The sequence below is a fragment of the Marmota monax genome, unplaced genomic scaffold, assembly GCF_021218885.2.
Source record: "Marmota monax isolate L192 unplaced genomic scaffold, Marmota_monax_Labrador192_F-V1.1 WCK01_AAM20220418_F8-fsc00304, whole genome shotgun sequence".
NCBI lineage: Eukaryota > Metazoa > Chordata > Mammalia > Rodentia > Sciuridae > Marmota > Marmota monax.
The window spans coordinates 759,404-780,646 of NW_026694168.1; the positions used below are offsets into that span (position 1 = coordinate 759,404).

At 36.0% G+C, this 21,243-nt stretch overlaps 1 protein-coding gene across 2 annotated transcripts in view; it reads right to left on the reverse strand.

Annotated features, from left to right (window-relative positions):
- Tafa2 (TAFA chemokine like family member 2) overlaps window positions 1–21,243 on the reverse strand; it is a 445,981-nt gene that overhangs the window by 19,857 nt on the left and 404,881 nt on the right. The window lies entirely within an intron of this gene.

Below are 21,243 nucleotides of genomic sequence, written 5' to 3' on the forward strand. Positions count from 1 at the left end.
AAGACTGACTACTGTGGAATAATAATGCTCACATTTGAGTTATGTGAAAACTGGCCTATTTTATTAGCCTATTAACAACTTACTTGATTTATGTATTTTATTTTAAAAGCACATAAACTCTAACACTCGGCCAGGAACTATTTTAAATACTTTATAATGTTAAAAATGTTAAGGCACCTAAGGAATTATGTGGTAGGTACATTATTTCCCCCTCACAGATGTAGTGAAGAACATAGATATAAAGTAACTCCCCTGGTCCACCAGCTAATAAACTGCAGAGTTAGGATGTGAACCAAGTAATCAGACTCAAGAAACTGGGTTCTTAATCATTATAACACCCTTGAAACTTTTTTTCAGCAGAACATACCAGCCATCTTTCACTGAGATAAATGGTATCCATCAGCAATAGACAGATGATAGATAGATAGATAGATAGATAGATAGATAGATAGATAGATAGATTGCAAGCTCTGGGAAATGTATCCACTGTGAATTCCACTGTGAATTTCTAAAGCAAAGCTGATAGAATTCTTACAGCCACTCTGGAATCTTCAGTAACCGAGAGGAATTTTTTCATACAAAAGTCCTATTAAGTCAACATCACTATGACACCCCATCAAGGACTAAGATATACTTTCTGACACATTAGGTTAAATAAGTAGGCATGGAGGCCCAGAATGCTTCTGTGAGTACAATTTTTAGCTCTGTTGTATGCAATGTGAGAAAAATGAGGTTATTTTCCTTGCTATAATAACATAGTAATTAATAATATATCTGACCATGTCTGCCTTTTAGCCTTGGTTCTGTATAAGGAGGACCCAGAGTTGACACCCCAAAGTCACCTGTGATGGAGGGATAGCCTGAGTGAAATATAAACCTTGGATGTTTTACATTACTGAGATTTGAAGGCTGTTTTTGTTATTTTTCCTGCTGAGCCCAGTTTGACTAATACAGAGTCTATCTCATTATATCACAAGTGCGAACTTCTATAGGGCAACAACAGAATCTTACCTATGTATTCCCCAAGATTTAGCAGAGGGACTGACATATAGTAGGCCTTCGGGAATGTTTAATAAATAGAAAAAAATCTATTTACTCTCTTCAGAACACCATCAAAAGGAAGTACAATACCTGAAATCCTAGAAAACATATGCAAACAGCTTGGAATATTCTAGAACTCAGAAATTCCAAATCAAAATAATTAATTTAAAATGGGTCAAAGGGTGTTATTATGTGAATGTCTACAATGGAATCACTGTATTACAATTATAGATAAATTTTGTAATGACGTTCCACTAAGCAAATTCAACAGTTAGCACAAGAATAATAATGTTCTTTAATTCACATACAATGTATTTCTAGTATCCACAGATTTTTATGTTACTTTAACATTGGCACCTGGGTATAACCCTGCTTATTGTGACTGATTTGAGAGGACCTTGTTTCATAAGCTACCTAAGACATTTCCCTTTGTTTTCATCTTATTACATAAATACGTCCAAATGAATATTTCTTGAAGGACAGTATCTTTTCCTCCTGAAAGCTGCCAACTTCTCACAGAATGCATGCTTCCAAAAACCATTACCTTTCCATCTTACTTCTACCCATGGAAATGCCTGAGTCATAATGCTGGATGCAGATCTTTGATTCACATTGTAATTATATATGGAAGATTATCCATACATAGATACACAAAAGCTGTTTGTTATTTTTTGTTTGTTTGTTTGCTAGTTCTTTGGTACTGGGATTGAATCTAGGGGCAATTAACCATTAAACCACACCCCCAGGTCTTTCTATTTTTTATTTTGAGACAGGGTGTTGTAAAGTTACATAGGGCCTCACTAAACTGTTAAGGTTTGTCATGAACTGATTATCCTCCTGCCCTCAGTCTCCCAAGTTTTGGGGATTATAGGTGTACATCACCACACCTGGCTATAAAAGCTGTTTTAAAGATGCATAAGACATCTAAGAATATCAGTTATATATGCATTGACATTTCAAGAACACATGATGTAGGCAGGTCAATATTAGTCAAACTCTTCTGGGAAAATTATGCAGGGACTATATTTATGGTATAATGATTACATGGCACCTAGAGGGTTTACACTTCTTATGAAAAAAAAATCTATTTAATTGGAGGGTGTACACACTTTGAAATCAGACAGATTTGGGTTTGACTTACCTTTTGTTCTCTTGGGCCTTCAACTGACTGGATGAGGGACACACACATTGGGAAGGGTAGTCTACCAATATTAGTAAATGTCATCCAAAAGATACCCTTACAGAAATAACTTGAATCAAATATTTGGTCACTATGACCCAGTCAAGTTGACATACATAATCAACCATAACATTTGACTTCCTGACTTTGTGAATTTCAACTCCTATACTTCACTGCCATGTGAATAAACAAGATCTGATGACTCAGAACCAACTAAAATACTTCTGGGACTCCTTTCTTTTTTTTTTTTTATTGGTTGTTCAAAACATTACAAAGCTCTTGACATATCATATTTCATACATTTGATTCAAGTGGGTTATGAACTCCCATTTTTACCCCGTATACAGATTGCAGAATCACATCGGTTACACATCCACGTTTTTACATATTTGCCATACTAGTAGTTCCTTTCTAGTGAAGTTTGCAAGAGATATTCTTTCAATGTTCCATTCTCCCTGAAAAATTGGTGAAAAGGTAGTGGGCGCCATTTTGAATAGAGATCAGTCTACCTTTGTGGCTTTTGGCTTGTGGAGCTCCCATTACGTACAAGATAAAAAGAAAGGAACTGCCCTGAAGAATCAAGTAGGCCTATTCTGAAGCAAACGATATGCAACATCATGGAAGAGTGAAGAAAAAAGATGTAAATGTCCATAAGACTCCACAGAGGTGACACAAACTAAACTATAAATAAAAACAAGGTGACAGCACTAATATACCAGCATGCTCTCAGCAATTTCACTGAGTAGCACTTCAAAAGAGTCAAACAAACTATGTAACCATTCATTGTAAGATAGAGTGGGTGTATACTGGTGAGGCAAGGAGGGGCTGAAAAAACAGCAGTGCAGAAGAAGTGGGAGGATGGCTTAAGATATATACCATTGCAAAGTGACTTTCAGTGGCTATCATGGGAGAATTAAAAATTACCTGATGCACCCTGAATATCTGATTCTTTCAGTCATTTCAGTAACATAAGAAAGAATGAACCCTTAGATTCTACCAGTACTACTGAAAATAATTCTATCACAACCTGTAGGTTTTTAGCCTGTATATACGTACACTTTTCATTCACGTTATAAGTATCTTTCCCTTTGGTATCATATACTGATGAGGTAGAATTTTACAGAACAGTGTTTCCTTAGACCACTCTGTGAGTGAAATATGAATTTGTCAGAAATCAGCAACCACATCAATGATTGCAGCAGCACAATTCACAATAGCCAAGCTATGGAACCAACCTAGGTTCCCTTCGACAGGTGAATGAATAGAGAAAATGTGGTATATATACACAATGGAATATTACTCAGCCATAATAAAGAAGAATAAAGTTCTGGAATTTGCCAGTAAATGGATGGAACTGGAGAAAAATTCCAGAATCATCTATTTCTCATGTATTTCTTATTTCACTTAGCATAAAGTATCATGCTAAGTGAAATGAGCCAGTCCCTAAAAGCCAAAGGTAGAATATTTTTTATGATATACAGAAGCTAATCCAAAAGAAGGGAAGGTGGTTTAAAAAAAAGAATAGAAGAAAGATCAGGGGAGTAGACAAAGGGTAATGAAGGAAAGGGAGAAATGATGGGATAGGGAAAGACAGTGGAATGAACCTAACTTTCCTATGTACGTATATGAACATACCACAGTGAATCTCACCATCATGTGCAATGACTAAAAAAGAAACACACTAATTAAAAAAGAAAACTATTAGTAAATAGTAGAAGGATCAGTAGAGTAGAAAGAAAGAGAACCAGAGCAGGAAGAAGGGGAGAGAAGGGGAAGTAGTAGGGACTGAATTAGGAAAAATTATATTCCATGCTTTTGTAAGTATGTCAAAATGGATCCTATGGTTATGTATACCTAAAAAGAACCAATAAAAAATAAATAAACATTACAATTAACAGCTTTTATTATCAACTTCATTCATAAGGGAATTTATTTACAACCCATCTAAGACATTCTCAAAGCTATAATCTGGAGGCAGGTGGTGCACATCAGCATTACATATGAAGGGTTGCTTTCAATAAGTTCATTTCCTTGGTGAAACATAATTTCAAACAATGGTTGACTGTCTGGCTAGACATTTAGTAATCTCACAAATCGATCATATGTTGTAACTGAAGTTGGGAGTTAAGATTTCTTTTCTTTTTTTTTGGGGGGGGGTTAATATTTCTAATCATGTTACTTGTTAAGGTCTTCTGACTATCAGCCAAAGTATCTGTTAAGAATATTCAATTTTATTCTCTCAAGATAGAATAAAAGCATCTCAGTATATAAATCCTAGAGACAGGCTGACCAAATCAGCTCTCCACAAAATTACTCAAACAGCTCTTTCAAATATAGGATAGATTAAGGTGGAGATTTAAAGCAGAGATTGTATTCTATTATTTGCAAGCATCTTCTGAAAATGAATTTGCACTGCCTGGTATTACCTTGTTTCTCTCTCTATTTCTCTCCCTCTTTTCTCATCCTGGTTCTCCATATTTTCTTTAACAGGATCAGGAAAAGAATAGAAGATGAAAGGTAAGGGTAAAATATGTTTGTCACCAGAAAAGAATAAGCAATAAAAGGTAAAAGTAAAATAGCCAACAGTAAGCAGAACCTCAACAAAACCACCCGTTATTGATTTGGGGCTAATCTCTCCATAAATCATGGGAAGTCAGCAGTGCTACTTCATAGAGCAAAATGCCATAACAGAGGAGCACAGGAACATAAGACATAGCAACAGCTAAATAATTCTCATCTTCAATAAGTTCAATATTAAACATTATAATAAGTGCAATTCCCTGGTTTTGTGTACAGTATAAAGATTTATGATTCTTTGTTTTAACTGGAAACTTGAATTTTATATATTAGATCCCATTTCAACTAGGATGGCTAAGTGTGCTATAACTAATTGTGTGCCTGTAAAACCCTTAAGATCTCTTAAGTGTATTACAAGTTCAAAATATTAACAAATGTGTGCAATGTTATAATGTTCCAATATTCTTCTTTTCTAAAGAGAATCTTAAATTATTTTCAACTTATTTAGAGTTATTTCTGTGGCCTCAAACTTTTATATTTTCATACACAAAATCTTCTCCTCATTCCTCATTCTTCTTTTATCCCTTCCCCTCTCATATTTATCTATGAATATTATACCTGGTAGAGAATCTAAGATAACCAATTCATAAAGTATTTAATCATTTACAGTGCTGAATTTTCTCTATAAATAGTTCATCAATAGGAAAACAGTCTAGTTAAGAAAACTTTTTATTGAATTTTCTTTTTGTTCTCTTATGATGGTCTAATATGGAATACAAAGGTAGAAAACAAATCAATATTGACATCACAGAATGTAACATTTGATTGTGTCTAGATACCATATACTAAGGAGACAAGCCAGAATAAATTGCCCTTGAATGACATCATATCATAATGTTATTCTTGAGTTTTAGGAAAGTTATGGGCCATGCAATATTAGACTGCCAATATGCCTGTACAAACCTCTGTCTTACCATTCTGTACCTAACAATGACTTACTGACTTTCGACCCAATTCACTGTGAGTTCTTGGACAGCAAAGAGTCATTTTTTAAAATGCAAAGTCCCAAACTCAAGCACAATATCTAGCACACAGCCACATGGCAGACATTCAATTTATCTCTATGCAATGAACTGATGAATGAGCAGACAAGTTCCTCTTAAATGGAATTTGCTCATTCTACTACAGATTAATATTTATTCTTAATTTTAAAGGGCATTCTGTCTAAATGAATGTATACTCCACAGTGTGTAGAATGTATTAATAATGATATCATCCCAATAGGAGACACATTTTAATATTATGATGGAGAAAATAGCTATTAGTCTGATGAACAATGAATTTCCAGAATTTGTTGTAAATCTCACATTCAGAAAGATGTTTGGAGTCTGCAGTCTTCTGGACTCATCTCTCTTGGTTTTCCACTTATCCTTCTGTCTACACTTCATGTTTCATAGCAGGTACCTTCAGCACATTACCTGTTAAAATATCTTTGATGGTCTTCTTGTTCTACACATTGCTTCAGGGAGAACACCCTTAATTATTTTAATACCATTTAGAAAATAATGATTTCCAGATTTCCATCTTTATCTCTAGGTCTATATATCAAAATTATCGCTACCTCATAGTCTCTTGGTCAGTTATTATCACCAAATTAGTGATGTTAGAAATATATGAGAAATAGATAATTCTGGAATTTTTCTTTTTACTCACTGTTACTTTCAAATCATTACTAAGTCCTCCTGATTCTACTTCTCACCTCTCCACACTCACAATATCATTACTTTCCTATCTCATTTCAGGCCCATTATCTTATATCTTCCTCAATTCTGTTGACCCTTAAAACCAGATAGACTATCTAAAGGGGAAATCAAACTCTTCTCCTCTTCTAATTATTTAAGGCTATCCAATGGTTCACCACTGAGTAGAGAATAAGACTGTTATTTAAAGGCCTTCAAGACACACACTTAGCCTGCCAGGATTCCCCTCCAGGGAGTCCCTTTCACCTACTTCCTCTCATCTGTATTCCTACCTCACCCCACAACTGGTTTCAGTCCAATGAACAAGATGTCTTCTTCACTGGGAAGGAGTCCAGGGGAGTGGGGGAGAAAGGGGAAGGTGAGAGAGGGTGGAAGGGGGGGTGGACATGGTCAATGCATGATATATGCATGCGTGGAAGGAAGGCCACTGAAAGACTGAGGAAGTCATTCAGTGGCCTCAGTTACATGTGTCATATTGGAAACCATTAATCTATACAATTATTATGTTGTAAATTTAAAAAAGACTTGATCATCTGTACTTCCCTGCCTATGTACAAGCTGTTCTTTGTATTGATATGATGACTTAATCAACTCTAAATTTCTACTTATCCTTTTAGTGACAAATTGATGACATCCAAAATAAGTATTTTTCAAGGCAGTCCATCCAGCATCATCTAGAGCTAACACTGAGGAAGTCATTCCGTGGCCTCAGTTGTATTCCTTGTAGTCACATGAAACAAATCTTCATTTTTCTTCTATATGTTATATCCTCAAATAATTTAAAACATGTTTCTCTTGGTCTTTCTATTCTCTAAGGTAAATATCCACAAAATCCATTACATAAGCCTTTTTCCAGCACACTAAAAGTTGGTGTTGAGAACTTTATTGGGTACCCCCAGAAGAGGTCTGAACATTGTAAAGCTGAACTAGGCTCTTCACATTAGCACAACTCACAGCCAATTTTCCACAATTCAGAGGCAGAAAGACCAGTTATGAGGGAATTAGCATTCACTGCCTTCCCAGAGAGACATGGGAATCTGGCCACAGCCCCACCACTAGCCAAAAAGTGTAGGGAATTTAGACCTTATGGGAAAATTGTCTTTTGTTTCTAATTTACATCTTCACCCGATTCTCCAAATTAAGAAATTAAAATTGGGTTCTGAAATCACTGATTAAGTATTCTAATTCCACTGGAAATATGTAAGGGATGGTGGAGGATACATAACAATGGGAGAATATACAGGTCTCTGTGTTATTCAAACATATATTCTTTGTATTTTAATTGTTGTTTTTTACATGACAGCATATTTTGAAATATTATACATACATAGAATAAGTATAACTTCATCCAATTAGGATTGCATTATTGTGGTTGTACATGATGTGGAGCTACACTGATCATGTATTTACATATGACGATAGGAAAGATATGCCCAATTCATTCTACTGTCTTTGCTATTACCATCTCCCTTCCCTTCCCTTCATTCATCTTTGTCTATCCAATGAATTTTCAATCTTCCCCTCCCTTGTGTGGGTTAGCATCAGCATATCAGAGAGAACATTCTGCCTTTGGTTTTTGGGGACTGGCTTATTTAACTTACCATATTCTCCAGTTCCATCCATTTACTGGTAAATGCCATAATTTCATTCTTCTTTATAGCTGAGTAACATCCCATTGTATATACCACATTTTCTTTGTCCATTCATCTGTTGTAGGACACCTAGGTTACTTCCATCATTGAGCTGCTATAAACACTGAAGTGATTATGTAATGGTAGCATGCTGATTTTAAGTCCTTTGGGTATATGTCAAAGAGTGGGATAACTTGGTGAAGTGATGGGCCCATATCAAATTTTCTGCATAATGCTTTCCATAGTGGTTGCATCAACTTGCGGTTCTACCAGCAATGTATTTCCTACATCCTCACCAATATTTTGCTACTTGTATTCTTGAAAATTGCCATTCTGACTGGAACAAGATGGAATCTCAGTGTAGTTTTGATTTACATTTCTCTAATAGCTAGAGATGTTAAACATTTTTTCATATATTTGTTGATTAATTGGATTTCTTCTTCTGTGAAGTGTCTGTTTAGTTCCTTAGCCCATTGGGTTATTTGGGGTTTTTTTGTTTGTTTGTTTGTTTTGAGGTCTTTGTATATCCTAGAGATTAATGCTCTATCTGAGGTGCTAGTAGTAAAGATTTTCTCCCATTCTTTAGGCTCTCTGTTCATGTTCTTGATTGTTTCTTTGCTGGGAAGAAGTTTTTTAGTTTGATACCATCCCATTTATTGATTCTTGATTTTATTTCTTGCACTTTAGGAGTCTCATTGAGGAAGTCAGTTCCTAAGCCTACATGGTAAAATGTTGGACCTACTTACTTTTTCTTCTAGGAGGCGCAGGGTCTGCGGACTAATGCCTAAGGACCTTGATCAACTTTGAGTTGAGTTTTGTGCAGGGTGAGACAGTTCAGTTTCATTCTGCTTCATATGGATTTCCAGTTTTCCCATCACCATTTGTTGAAGAGGCTACCTTTTCTCCAACACATTTATGGTACCTTTGTCTAGTATGAGATGACTATATTTACGTGGGTTTGACTCAACATCTTCTAATTTGTTCCACTGGTCTTCATGTCTGTTTTTGTGCCAATACCTTGATGTTTTTGTCACTATAGCTCTGTAATATAATTTAAGGTCTGGTATTGTGATGTCTCCTGCTTCACTTTGCTTGCTAAGCATTGCTTTGGCTATTCTGGGCCTTTTATTTTTCCAAAAAAATTTCATGAGTGCCTTTTCTTTCTCTATGAAGAATGTCATTGGGATTTTAATAGGAATTGTATTAAATCTGTATAACGCATTTAGTAGTATAGCCATTTTGACAATATTAATTCTGCCTATTCAATAACATGGGAGATCTTTTCATTTTCTAAGGTCTTCTTGTATTTATTTCTTTAGTGTTCTATAATTTTCATTATAGAGGTCTTTCACCTCTTTCATTAGATTGATTCCCTTTTTTTTTTTTTTGGTGAGGCTATTGTGAATGGGATAGTTTTTTTGATTTCTTTTTCAGCTGATTTGTCATTGGTATATAGGAATGCAACTGATTTATGAGTGTTAATTTTATATCCTGCTATTTTGCTGAATTCATTTATGAATTAGAAGCTTTCCGGTGGAGATTTTTGGGTCTTCTAAATATAAAAATACAAAATCATGTCATCAGCAAATAGGGATAGTTTGAGCTCTTCTTTTCCTATTTGTATTCTTTAATTTCTTTCTTTTGTCTAATTTCTCTGGCTAGGGTTTTCAGGACTATGTTAAATACAAGTGGGGAAAGGGGGCATCTCTGTCTTTTTCCAGTTTCGTAGAGGGAATGCTTTCAATTTTTCTCCATTTGAATGAGACTGGCCTTGTATTTAGCATATATAAATTTACAATGTTCAGGTATGTTCCTACTATTCCTAGTTTTTCTAGCATTTTAAGAAGTAGATGCTCAATTTGGATGTTGAATTTTGTCAAATGCTTTTCTTGCATCCATTGAGATAATCATGTGGTTCCTGTCCTTAAGTCTATTGATATGATGGATTACATTTATTTATTTCCATATTATTTAGTCTCCAAGTGTTAGAGTAGGTTCTATTTCTATTTTATCATTGATTTATAATTTGATTCCATTATGATCCGATGAAATGCAAGATATAACCTCCATTTTATTGTATTTGCTAAGAGTTAGTTTGTGGCCTAGACTCTGGTCTATTTTAGAGAAGGATCCATGTGCAACTGAGAAGAAAGTGTATTCAGTTATTAATGGATAAAATATTCTATATATGTTTGTTAAGTCTAAATTATTAATTGTATTTGTTAGTTCTGTACTTTCCTTATTTAGTTTTTTGAAGATCTATCAGGTGATGAGAGAGACATGTTAAAGTCACCCAGTATTATTGTGTTTTGGTCTATTTGATTCTTGAAATTGTGAAGGGCTTGTTTGACGCATATAGGTGTTCTATGTGTATTTGCAGCATAAATATTTATGATTATTATGTCTTATTGATATATAACTTCCTTCAACAATATGGAATGTTCTTCTTTGTCCCTTCTGATTAACTTTGGCTTGAAGTTCACTTTATCTGATATGAGAATAGAGACCCTTGCTTGTTTACAAGATCCATGTGAATGATAAGTTTTTTCCCCATCCTTTTATCTTCTGTCTATGGATGTCTTTGCCTATGAGGTTAGTCTGTTGAAGACAGCATATTGTTGGGTCTTGGTTTTTAATTCAATCTGCCAGTATGTGTATTTTGATTGATGAGTTTAAGCCATTTACATTCAATGTTATATTGGGAAATGATTTTTATTCCCTGTCATTTTGATTTATTTTTGGTTTTTAATTTGAATTAGTTTCTCATTTAATTGACTTTTCCTTTAATATAGGTCCTCCCTTTGCTGGTTTTCACTTTTATTTTTTATTTATTCTTCATGAATTATTTTGCTGAGAATGTCCTGTAGTGCAGGCTTTCTAGTTGTGAACCTTTTAACTTTTGTTTATCATGGAAGGTTCTTATTTCATCTTCAATCTGGAGTTTAATTTTGTAGGGTATAGTATTCTTGTTTGGCATCATTTTCTTGCAGAGCTTGGAATATGTTATTCCGTGACCTCTTAGTTTGAAGGGTCTGGGTTGAGAAATCAGCTGAGATCTGTATTGCTTTCCTTCTAAAAGTAATCTCCTTTGTCTCTGGAATCCTTTAAAATTCTATCCTTATTCTGTGTGGGAGGCATTTTCATGATATGTGACTTGGTGTGGGTCTGTTGTGATTTTGTATATTTGGGGTCCTGTAAGCTTCCTGTATTTTGTTTTCCACGTCATTCTTAAGGTTTGGGAAATTTTCTGATATTACTTCATTGAAAAGTTTGTATATTCCATTGGTTTATATCTTCAAGCCTTCATCTATCCTGATAAATCTTAAGTTTGGTCTTTTCATGGTATCCCATATTTCTTAGAAGTTTTGTTCATGTTTTCTTAACATCTTTTCTCCATGGTCAGCTTTATTTTCTATGTTACATATTTTGTCTTCATTGACTGAAACTCTGTCTTCCAATTGGTATAGTTTTCTGGTGATACCTTCCAATGAATTTTTTTCTTTGTTTGTTTTTACTTTTATTTTTTATTAGTTGCTTAAGACAATACAATGATCTTGACATATCATACATTTGATTCAAATGGGGTATAAATTCTCATTTTTCCACATGTACAGATTGCAGGATCACATTGGTTTTACAGCCACGTTTATACATACAGCAATATTAGTGTCTGTTGTATTCTGCTGCCCTCCCTATCCCCCCTTCCCCTCCCCTCCATCACCTCTCTCTACCCAATCTACTGTGACACATTTCTCTCTTTTTTTTCCTTCCCCCTCACACCAACATATATGTATTTTTTTTTTGCTTCTTTTTTTAAAATTTTTTTATTGTTGGTTGTTCAAAACATTACATAGTTCTTGATATATCATATTTCACACTTTGATTCAAGTGGGTTATGAACTCCCATTTTTACCCAGTATACAAATTGCAGAATCGCATGAGTTACACATCCATTGATTTACATATTGCCATACTAGTGTCTTGTATTCTGCTGCCTTTCCTATCCTCTACTATCCCCCCTCCCCTCCCCTCCCCTCCCCTCTTCTCTCTCTACCCACTCTACTGTCATCCATTTCTCCCCCTTGTATTATTTTCCCATTTCCCCTCACTTCCTCTTGTATGAAATTTTGTATAACCCTGAGGGTCTCATTCCATTTCCATGCAATTTCCCTTCTCTCTCCCTTTCCCTCCCACCTCTCATCCCTGTTTAATGTTAATCTTCTTCTCATGATCTTCGTCCCTACTCTGTTCTTAGTTACTCTCCTTATATCAGAGAAGACATTTGGCATTTGTTTTTTAGGGATTGGCTAGCTTCACTTAGCATAATATGCTCTAATGCCATCCATTTCCCTGCAAATTCTATGATTTTGTCATTTTTTAATGCAGAGTAATACTCCATTGTGTATAAATGCCACATTTTTTTTTATCCATTCGTCTATTGAAGGGGATCTAGGTTGGTTCCACAGTCTTGCTATTGTGAATTGTGCTGCTATGAACATCGATGTAGCAGTGTCCCTGTAGCATGCTCTTTTTAGGTCTTTAGGGAATAGACCGAGAAAGGGAATAGCTGGGTCAAATGGTAGTTCCATTCCCAGCTTTCCAAGAAATCTCCATATTGCTTTCCAAATTGGCTGCACCAATTTGCAGTCCCACCAGCAATGTACAAGTGTACCCTTTTCCCCACATCCTCGCCAGCACTTGTTGTTGTTTGACTTTAAAATGGCTGCCAATCTTACTGGAGTGAGATGGTATCTTAGGGTGGTTTTGATTTGCATTTCTCTGACAGCTAGAGATGGTGAGCATTTTTTCATGTACTTGTTGATTGATTGTATGTCCTCCTCTGAGAAGTGTCTGTTCAGGTCCTTGGCCCATTTGTTGATTGGGTTATTTGTTATCTTATTGTCTAATTTTTTGAGTTCTTTGTATACTCTAGATATTAGGGCTCTATCTGAAGTGTGAGGAGTAAAGATTTGTTCCCAGGATGTAGGCTCCCTATTTACCTCTCTTATTGTTTCTTTTGCTGAGAAAAAACTTTTTAGTTTGAGTAAGTCCCATTTGTTGATTCCAGTTATTAACTTTTGTGCTATGGGTGTCCTATTGAGGAATTTGGAGCCCGACCCCACAGTATGTAGATCATAGCCAACTTTTTCTTGTATCAGATGCCGTGTCTCTGATTTGATATCAAGCTGCTTGATCCATTTTGAATTAACTTTTGTGCATGGCGAGAGAAAGGGATTCAGTTTCATTTTGTTGCATATGGATTTCCAGTTTTCCCAGCACCATTTGTTGAAGATGCTATCCTTCCTCCATTGCATGCTTTTAGCCCCTTTATCAAATATAAGATAGTTGTAGTTTTGTGGATTGGTTTCTGTGTCCTCTATTCTGTACCATTGGTCCACCCGCCTGTTTTGGTACCAGTACCATGATGTTTTTGTTACTATTGCTCTGTAGTATACTTTGAAGTCTGGTATCGCTATACCGCCTGATTCACACTTCCTGCTTAGCATTGTTTTTCTATTCTGGGTCTTTTATTTTTCCATATGAATTTCATGATTGCTTTCTCTATTTCTACAAGAAATGCCGTTGGGATTTTGATTGCCATTGCGTTAAACCTATAGAGAACTTTTGGTAATATCACCATTTTGATGATGTTCTGCCTATCCATGAACAGGGTATATTTTTCCATCTTCTAAGATCTTCTTCTATTTCTCTCTTTAGGGTTCTGTAGTTTTCATTGTATAAGTCTTTCACCTCTTTTGTTAGGTTGATTCCCAAGTATTTTATTTTTTTTGAGGATATTGTGAATAGAGTGGTTGTCCTCATTTCCATTTCAGAGGATTTGTCACTGATATACAGGAATGCCATTGATTTATCCGTGTTGATTTTATAGGCTGCCACTTTGCTGAATTCATTTATTAGCTCTAATAGTTTATTTGTAGACCCTTGTGGGTCTGCTAGGTATAGAATCATGTTACCTGCAAATAGTGATAATTTAAGTTCTTCTTTTCCTATCTTTGTGCCTTTAATTTCTTTCGTCTGTCTAATTGCTCTGGCCAGTGTTTCGAGAACTATGTTGAACAGAAGTGGTGAGAAAGCGCATCCCTGTCTTCTTCCAGATTTTACAGGGAATGCCTTTAGTTTTTCTCCATTCAGAATGATGCTAGCCTGAGGCTTAGCATAGATTGCTTTTACAATATTGAGGTATGTTCCTGTTATCCCTAGTTTTTCTAGAGTTTTGAACATAAAGGGATGCTGTACTTTGTCGAATGCTTTTTCCGCATCTATCGAGATGATCATATGGTTCTTATTTTTAAGTCTATTGATGTGGTGAATAACATTTATTGATTTCCGTATATTGAACCAGCCTTGCATCCCAGGGATGAATCCTACTTGATCATGGTGCACAATTTTTTTGATATGTTTTTGTATCCGATTCACTAGAATTTTATTGAGGATTTTTGCATCTAGGTTCATTAGAGATATTGGTCTGAAGTTTTCTTTCTTTGAAGTGTCTTTGTCTGGATTAGGTACCAGGGTGATGTTGGCCTCGTAGAATGAATTTGGAAGTTCTCCCTCTTTTTCTATTTCCTGAAGTAGCTTGAAAAGTATTGGTATTAGTTCCTCTTTAAAGGTTTTGTAAAACTCTGCTGTATACCCATCCGGTCCTGGGCTTTTCTTAGTTGGTAGTCTTTTGATGGTTTCTTCTATTTCCTCGATTGATATTGGTCTGTTTAGGTTGTCTATATCCTCCTGACTCAATCTGGGCAGATCATATGACTTCAGAAATTTATCGATGCCTTCACTATCTTCTAATTTATTGGAGTATAAGGATTCAAAATAATTTTTGATTATCTTCTGTATTTCTGAAGTGTCTGTTGTGATACTGCCTTTTTCATGCAGTATGCTAGTAATTTGAGTTCTCTCTTCTTCTCTTCGCTAGCATGGCTAAGGGTCTGTCGATTTTGTTTATTGTTTCAAAGAACCAACTTTTAGTTTTGTCAATTTTTTCAATTGTTTCTTTTGTTTCGATTTCATTAATTTCAGCTCTGATTTTAATTATTTCTTGCCTTCTACTTCTTTTGCTGTTGTTTTGCTCTTCTTTTTCTAGGATTTTGAGATGAAGTATGAGATCATTTATTTGTTGTTTTTTTCTTTTTTTAAGGAATGAACTCCAAGCAATGAATTTTCCTCTTAGAACTGCTTTCAATGTATCCCATAGATTCCGATATGTTGTGTCTGTGTTTTCATTTATCTCTAAGAATTTTTTAATTTCCTCCTTGATGTCTTCTATAACCCATTGATCATTCAGTAACCTATTGTTCATTCTCCAAGTGATGTATGCTTTTTCCTTCCTTCTTTTATCGTTGATTTTCAGTTTCATTCCATTATGATCAGATAAGATGCATGGTATTATCTCTACTCCTTTATATTGTCTAAGAGTTGCCCTGTGACATAATATATGATCTATTTTTGAGAAGGATCCATGTGCTGCTGAGAAAAAAGTGTAACTGCTTGATGTTGGGTGGTATATTCTATATATGTCAATTAAGTCTAGGTTATTAATTGTGTTATTGAGTTCTATAGTTTCCTTATTCAACTTTTGTTTGGAAGATCTGTCCATTGGTGAGAGAGGTGTATTGATGTCTCCCATGATTATTGTATGGTGGTCTATTAGACTCTTGAACTTGAGAAGAGTTTGTTTGATGAACATAGCTGCACCATTGTTTGGGGCATATATATTTATGATTGTTATGTCTTGTTGGTGTATGATTCCCTTGAGCAGTATGTAGTGTCCCTCTTTATCCCTTTTGATTAACTTGGGCTTGAAATCTATTTTATTTGATATGAGTATGGACACTCCTGCTTGTTTCCGAAGTCCATATGAGTGATATGATTTTTCCCAACCTTTCACCTTCAGCCTATGTATGTCTTTTCCTATCAAATGTGTCTCCTGTAGGCAGCATATTGTTGGGTCTTGTTTTGTGATCCATTCTACTAGCCTGTGTCTCTTGATTGGTGACTTTAAGCCATTAACATTTAGGGTTCTTATTGAGATATGGGTTGTTCTTCCAGCCATATTTGTTTATTTATGTTACTAAACATGGTTTGTTTTCCTCTTTGATTATTTTTCCCCCCTTTAGTGTCCTACCTCCCACTGTTGGTTTTCATTGTTATTTTCCATTTCCTCTTCCTGTAATGTTTTGCCAAGGATGTTTTGAAGAGATGGTTTTCTAGCTGCAAATTCTTTTAACTTTTGTTTATCGTGGAAGGTTTTAATTTCATCTTCCATCCTGAAGCTTAATTTCACTGGAAACACAATTCTTGGTTGGAACCCATTTTCTTTCAGTGTTTGAAATATGTTATTCCAGGATCTTCTAGCTTTCAGAGTCTGTGTTGAAAGATCAGCTGTTATCCTGATTGGCTTACCCCTAAATGTGATCTGCTTCCTTTCTCTTGTAGCTTTTAAAATTCTCTCCTTATTCTGTATGTTGGGCATCTTCATTATAATGTGTCTAGGTGTGGGTCTCTTATGATTTTGCACATTCGACGTCCTGTAGGCTTCTAGGATTTGGGATTCTGTCTCATTCTTCAAGTCTGGGAAGTTTTCTCGTATTATTTCATTGAATAGATTGCTCATTCCTTTGGTTTGCAACTCTGTCCCTTCCTGTATCCCAATGACTCTTAAATTTGGTCTCTTGATGTTATCCCATATTTCTTGGATGTTCTGCTCATGGTTTCTTAACAGTCTTGCTGAGCTGTCTATGTTCTTTTCAAGTTGAAATACTTTATCTTCATTATCTGATGTTCTATCTTCTAAGTGTTCTACTCTGCTGGTAGTATTCTCAATTGAGTTTTTAAGTTGGTTTATTGCTTCCTGCATTTCTAGGATTTCTGTTTGTTTGTTTTTTATAACCTCTATCTCCCTGTATAGTTGATCTTTTGCTTCTTGGATTTGTTTATGTAATTCATTGTTGAAGTGATCTTTCATTGTCTGATTTTGCTGTCTGATGTCTTCCTTGAGACTCCAGATCATCTGAAGCATGTATATCCTGAATTCTTTATCTGCCATTCCATCTGCTGCAGCTATTACCTCTTCTAACGTTGAGTTGACCTGCATTGCTTGTGGTCCTTTCTTTCCTTGTCTCTTCATAGTGTTCGTGTTTCTTTCTGCTTGGTGAAACTGTTGTGCTATTGAATTTTCCCCCTATATATTTATATTGCTCTTGTATAGTTGCAAAGTCTCCCTCGCAGGCACGGGCGGCGGCTCTGCCCCTCCTCCAATTGGGGCAATGTGCCTACCACGCCGGCAGTCCGCTGGGCCTGTGCTGCCGGTCAGTAGCAGGTCCGCCTACCTTGCAGGCGCGGGCAGCGGCACTGCCCCTCTGCAGGCCGCTGGGCCTGTTCTGCTGGTGGTCACAGTTCTGCCTACCTTGCAGGTGCGGGGGGGTGGCTCTGCCCCTCAGCAGGCCGCTGCGCCTGTTATGCCCCCAATGAATTTTTAATTTGGTTTATTGATTCCTTTATTTCAAGAATTTCTGCTTGGTGGTTCTTCTTCTTCCTCTTCCTCCTCCTCCTCTCCTCCTCCTTCTTCCTTCTTCTTCTTCCTTCTTCTTCTTTTCAGAATCTCTATCTCTTAATTGTAGTGATCTTTTGCTTCCTATATTTTCTTTCTTAATCATCTTTCACCAAGCAGATCCATTTAACTATGAACATTCTAAACTCTTTCTCTGTCATTTCTTCCACTATGTTCTAGATGAAATCTGTTATTGACTTATATTGGTTTGTTTGAGGTGATTTGTTCCCTTGCTTTTTCACATTGTTTGTATGTCTACCTATTTGACAGTATCGTTTTTGGGTAGTAGAATCTCTACCCTGTGGACTCATAGGGACTTTGAAGGTTCCCAGTACCTTAAAGGGGAGACAGATAATAACCACCACCAATGCAAACAATTACAGCTACAATCCAAATGGTTCTTGCTTTTGTATCTACTATGTTAATTGTAATAATAAACAGAGATAATATGTCCAGTTATTTCCCACAGTCAATATAACCAGTTTATGTATGAATTTACAATTTTAAGTTGTGACCAGGGATAGAAATAAAGTAGTGTAGGATGTAATGTTTTTGAGTGCAGAGGAGGGATAACAAAAGTAGAAAATAAAAGATGAGTGATAGATCAGTAAAGTTGCTTGTTAGCAGAGAAAAAGAGAATCAAGGGACATAGATAAGTGAGAGAAAAAAGTATATAGAATAAAATTTTTAAATTATTAGTAAAAATAAAGTAAAAGAGTACATGAACAAAACTTCTATATTCTAATTAAATATCTTAGTCCTCAAATTATTGATCTACAAGAAATAACTGCTTTAGAAAAATGTTAGGAATGAGAAACAAACAAATAAAACTTCAAAAAAGCAAACAAAAAATAAGAATTAAAAACTAAAGACAGGTCTGAAAATGTACAATCCATGATCATATATAATCCATTCAATGTATAATCTATTCAAATCATAATTAAGCAGGGATAGACAAAAATTAAAAAGTAAAAATTTTAAAAAATAATATAAATAAAATAAAGAACACAATCTTGCTGAAAAATTAAAGAATTGTTTCTGCTGGAGTGAGAAATATTCTTCTCAGGTGTGATAGTTGGGTTTGCTGGAGTGATGGGAGATGCCACAGGCAGGATCCTTGCGTTTAGGCTTTGTTATCTTCCAGTCTCTTCCTTGGATTGGTCTGAAGATTTTAAATTAGTGCACCTCCCTGGCCGAGCAGATGCTGGGCCACGCTGGAAGACTGTCCCCCTGGAAAAACCCTGGATTTCACTCGTGCAGTGGAGAGGTCAATTCTTGGTCCCCTCTGACCCATGTGAATTGCCTTTTCAGGACTCTAGGGTTCAGCCTCCAAACCCTATGAATTCCTCCTTGCCCTTCTGAATTCTCAGCCTGAAAGGTCTTTCCAGCAGTTCTTTCAAGGAGCCCATCTTACAAGTGGCTTTTATGGAGGGGAGAGGGGAAGCCAGGTATGTTTTCCCAACTAATTTTTCCCTGTAAAAACCCTGCTCCACTTTTGATTTTCTTCTGGTCTCTTAGACACACACTGTGCCATGTGCTGTAGGTTTGTCAACCCTGTTCTTTGGCCCAGGTACAGCCATTGGTTTCCCAGCTGCCATTTCTTTGTGCTGGTAGCCAGGGGAAGAGGAGAGATGTGTTTTCCTCCCTTTCCCCTCCTCACAGTATTGTTGAAAGACACCCTTCAGGTTAGTCCTGCATTGACTTTGAACTCCGATCTTTCCTAATCTATACACATCTCAGACCTCCCCAGACTGGGGATTCCTTTAATTGAAATATCATTCCACAATTTTAGAGTAGGAGAGATCTCATCCGCGGGTGCTGCTGCCAGCAGCAGCCCTGGGGATCTCTTTTATTTTGTTCTATCCAACCATCTGATTCCCCTGTCTTGAATGCCCAGAGTTATTTCCCAGAAAAGATCCCTTCTCTCACCTTGTTGAGAAGCTGTGTGTCTGATATCTTAGTTTCACGCCACAGAGTGACCAGGACAGTGACCTTCTCTAATATGTCGTTTTGACCAAACTCTTAAGCCAAACATATATTTTTAAATAGGAGAGTTATTAACCCACATAAGGGGGGGAAGCCTAAAAATCCCACTAAATATGGTTTGTTAAACATACTCCCCTATTCTATAAGTCCTACGGGTGCTATTATTTTATAAAGGAACTCTTAGATAACCAAAAACAGTTGAAACTGTTGCCTTTCCTCGGGTAAGAGACAGAGATACTGCTCACTTCATTTAATGCACAAGACGTAGCAATGGCCTCAAGCTATACTTCACAATTGCTAACAAAATTCTATGGTTCCCCAACTAGATTCTATTACAATGTGTGAACCTTCACAATTAACTATAAAATTACACACACATTATTTTGAGTGACATCTACAAATAAACACCCTACATACAAATAAACAAACAACGCTCAAATACTATAGAAGCATCTAAATATCATAGGAATTTCAGAGCACAGGTATGTTGCCTATTTCTCATTTTAATTATGAAAATGGAAGCCAAGTTTTATAAATATAGCCCTATTGATATGTTTTCTAAAGTCTTTGCATTAATTTCCAATAATTCTCTAAATACTAAAGGCTGACACTCTGGCCCTATTAAATGATTGTTAATTAAGTAAGCGGCTCTTAAGTTTAAAACACCACACTTAAAATGTTACCTTGTACTAATGCTTCCTGGATACCTACCTGGTGTCCTATCTACCTTAGACTCAATGTCTAATTGAGGGGAAAAAATCTTTAATATGTTAATCCATTTCTGTTCAAATCTCTTTAGTAAAATCTTAATTTTGCTATAGTGATTACATAGTCCCTAAAGTGTTTGTTTCCAATCTCCATTTCTTTTGCAGTTTTAAATATTATGAAATATGAATTTCACTCATTCCGTGTCTGCATTTCTCATTACTATAGTAAAAAACGATTTCAAGTACTTTTAAGAAATATCATATTCAAGGTATCATACTGTACTTAATTCTCCATTAAGTTAAATGGCCTTGAATTAGTGGATGTTAATCCCACAGTTCTCTTCATCTCATCTAATGGCAACTCCCTCATTCTGTCTTGAGGATCAAAACTGAAATCAATTGTGAAATGTCCCTTACTGCTTTTTTAACCCTAAATTCTAACTCTTGCCTTGTTCACTTCATCCAGCCTCAAGGACCATTGCTATTTAAGTGGCACCATTTTTCTCCACTGAAAAGTCTTAACTGGGATTCTCCAGAAATTTTCACCATGGCTGATTTTAGGACTGTCAGCAAAAGAGTCTCTGCAAAAGAGTTCAATGTAAACTTCCTATTTTCATGTCTCCCTGTTTTACTTGCCTACTGGCCAGGAAGAAATCAGCACTCCAGGGGCTGGACATCCCCTTACTAGATTTTCACAAACATATCCAGTATAGTAGTTTGTAGAAATGTGCAAAGAAGACCTCTGGCCTTGAGCTGGGCTTCACAGAGATATCTACATTTTTAAGGTAAGTTACCAACTGGGCTCCATGGTAACAGCTGGCAGGGGGAGGAAAGAAAGGGAAGAAGA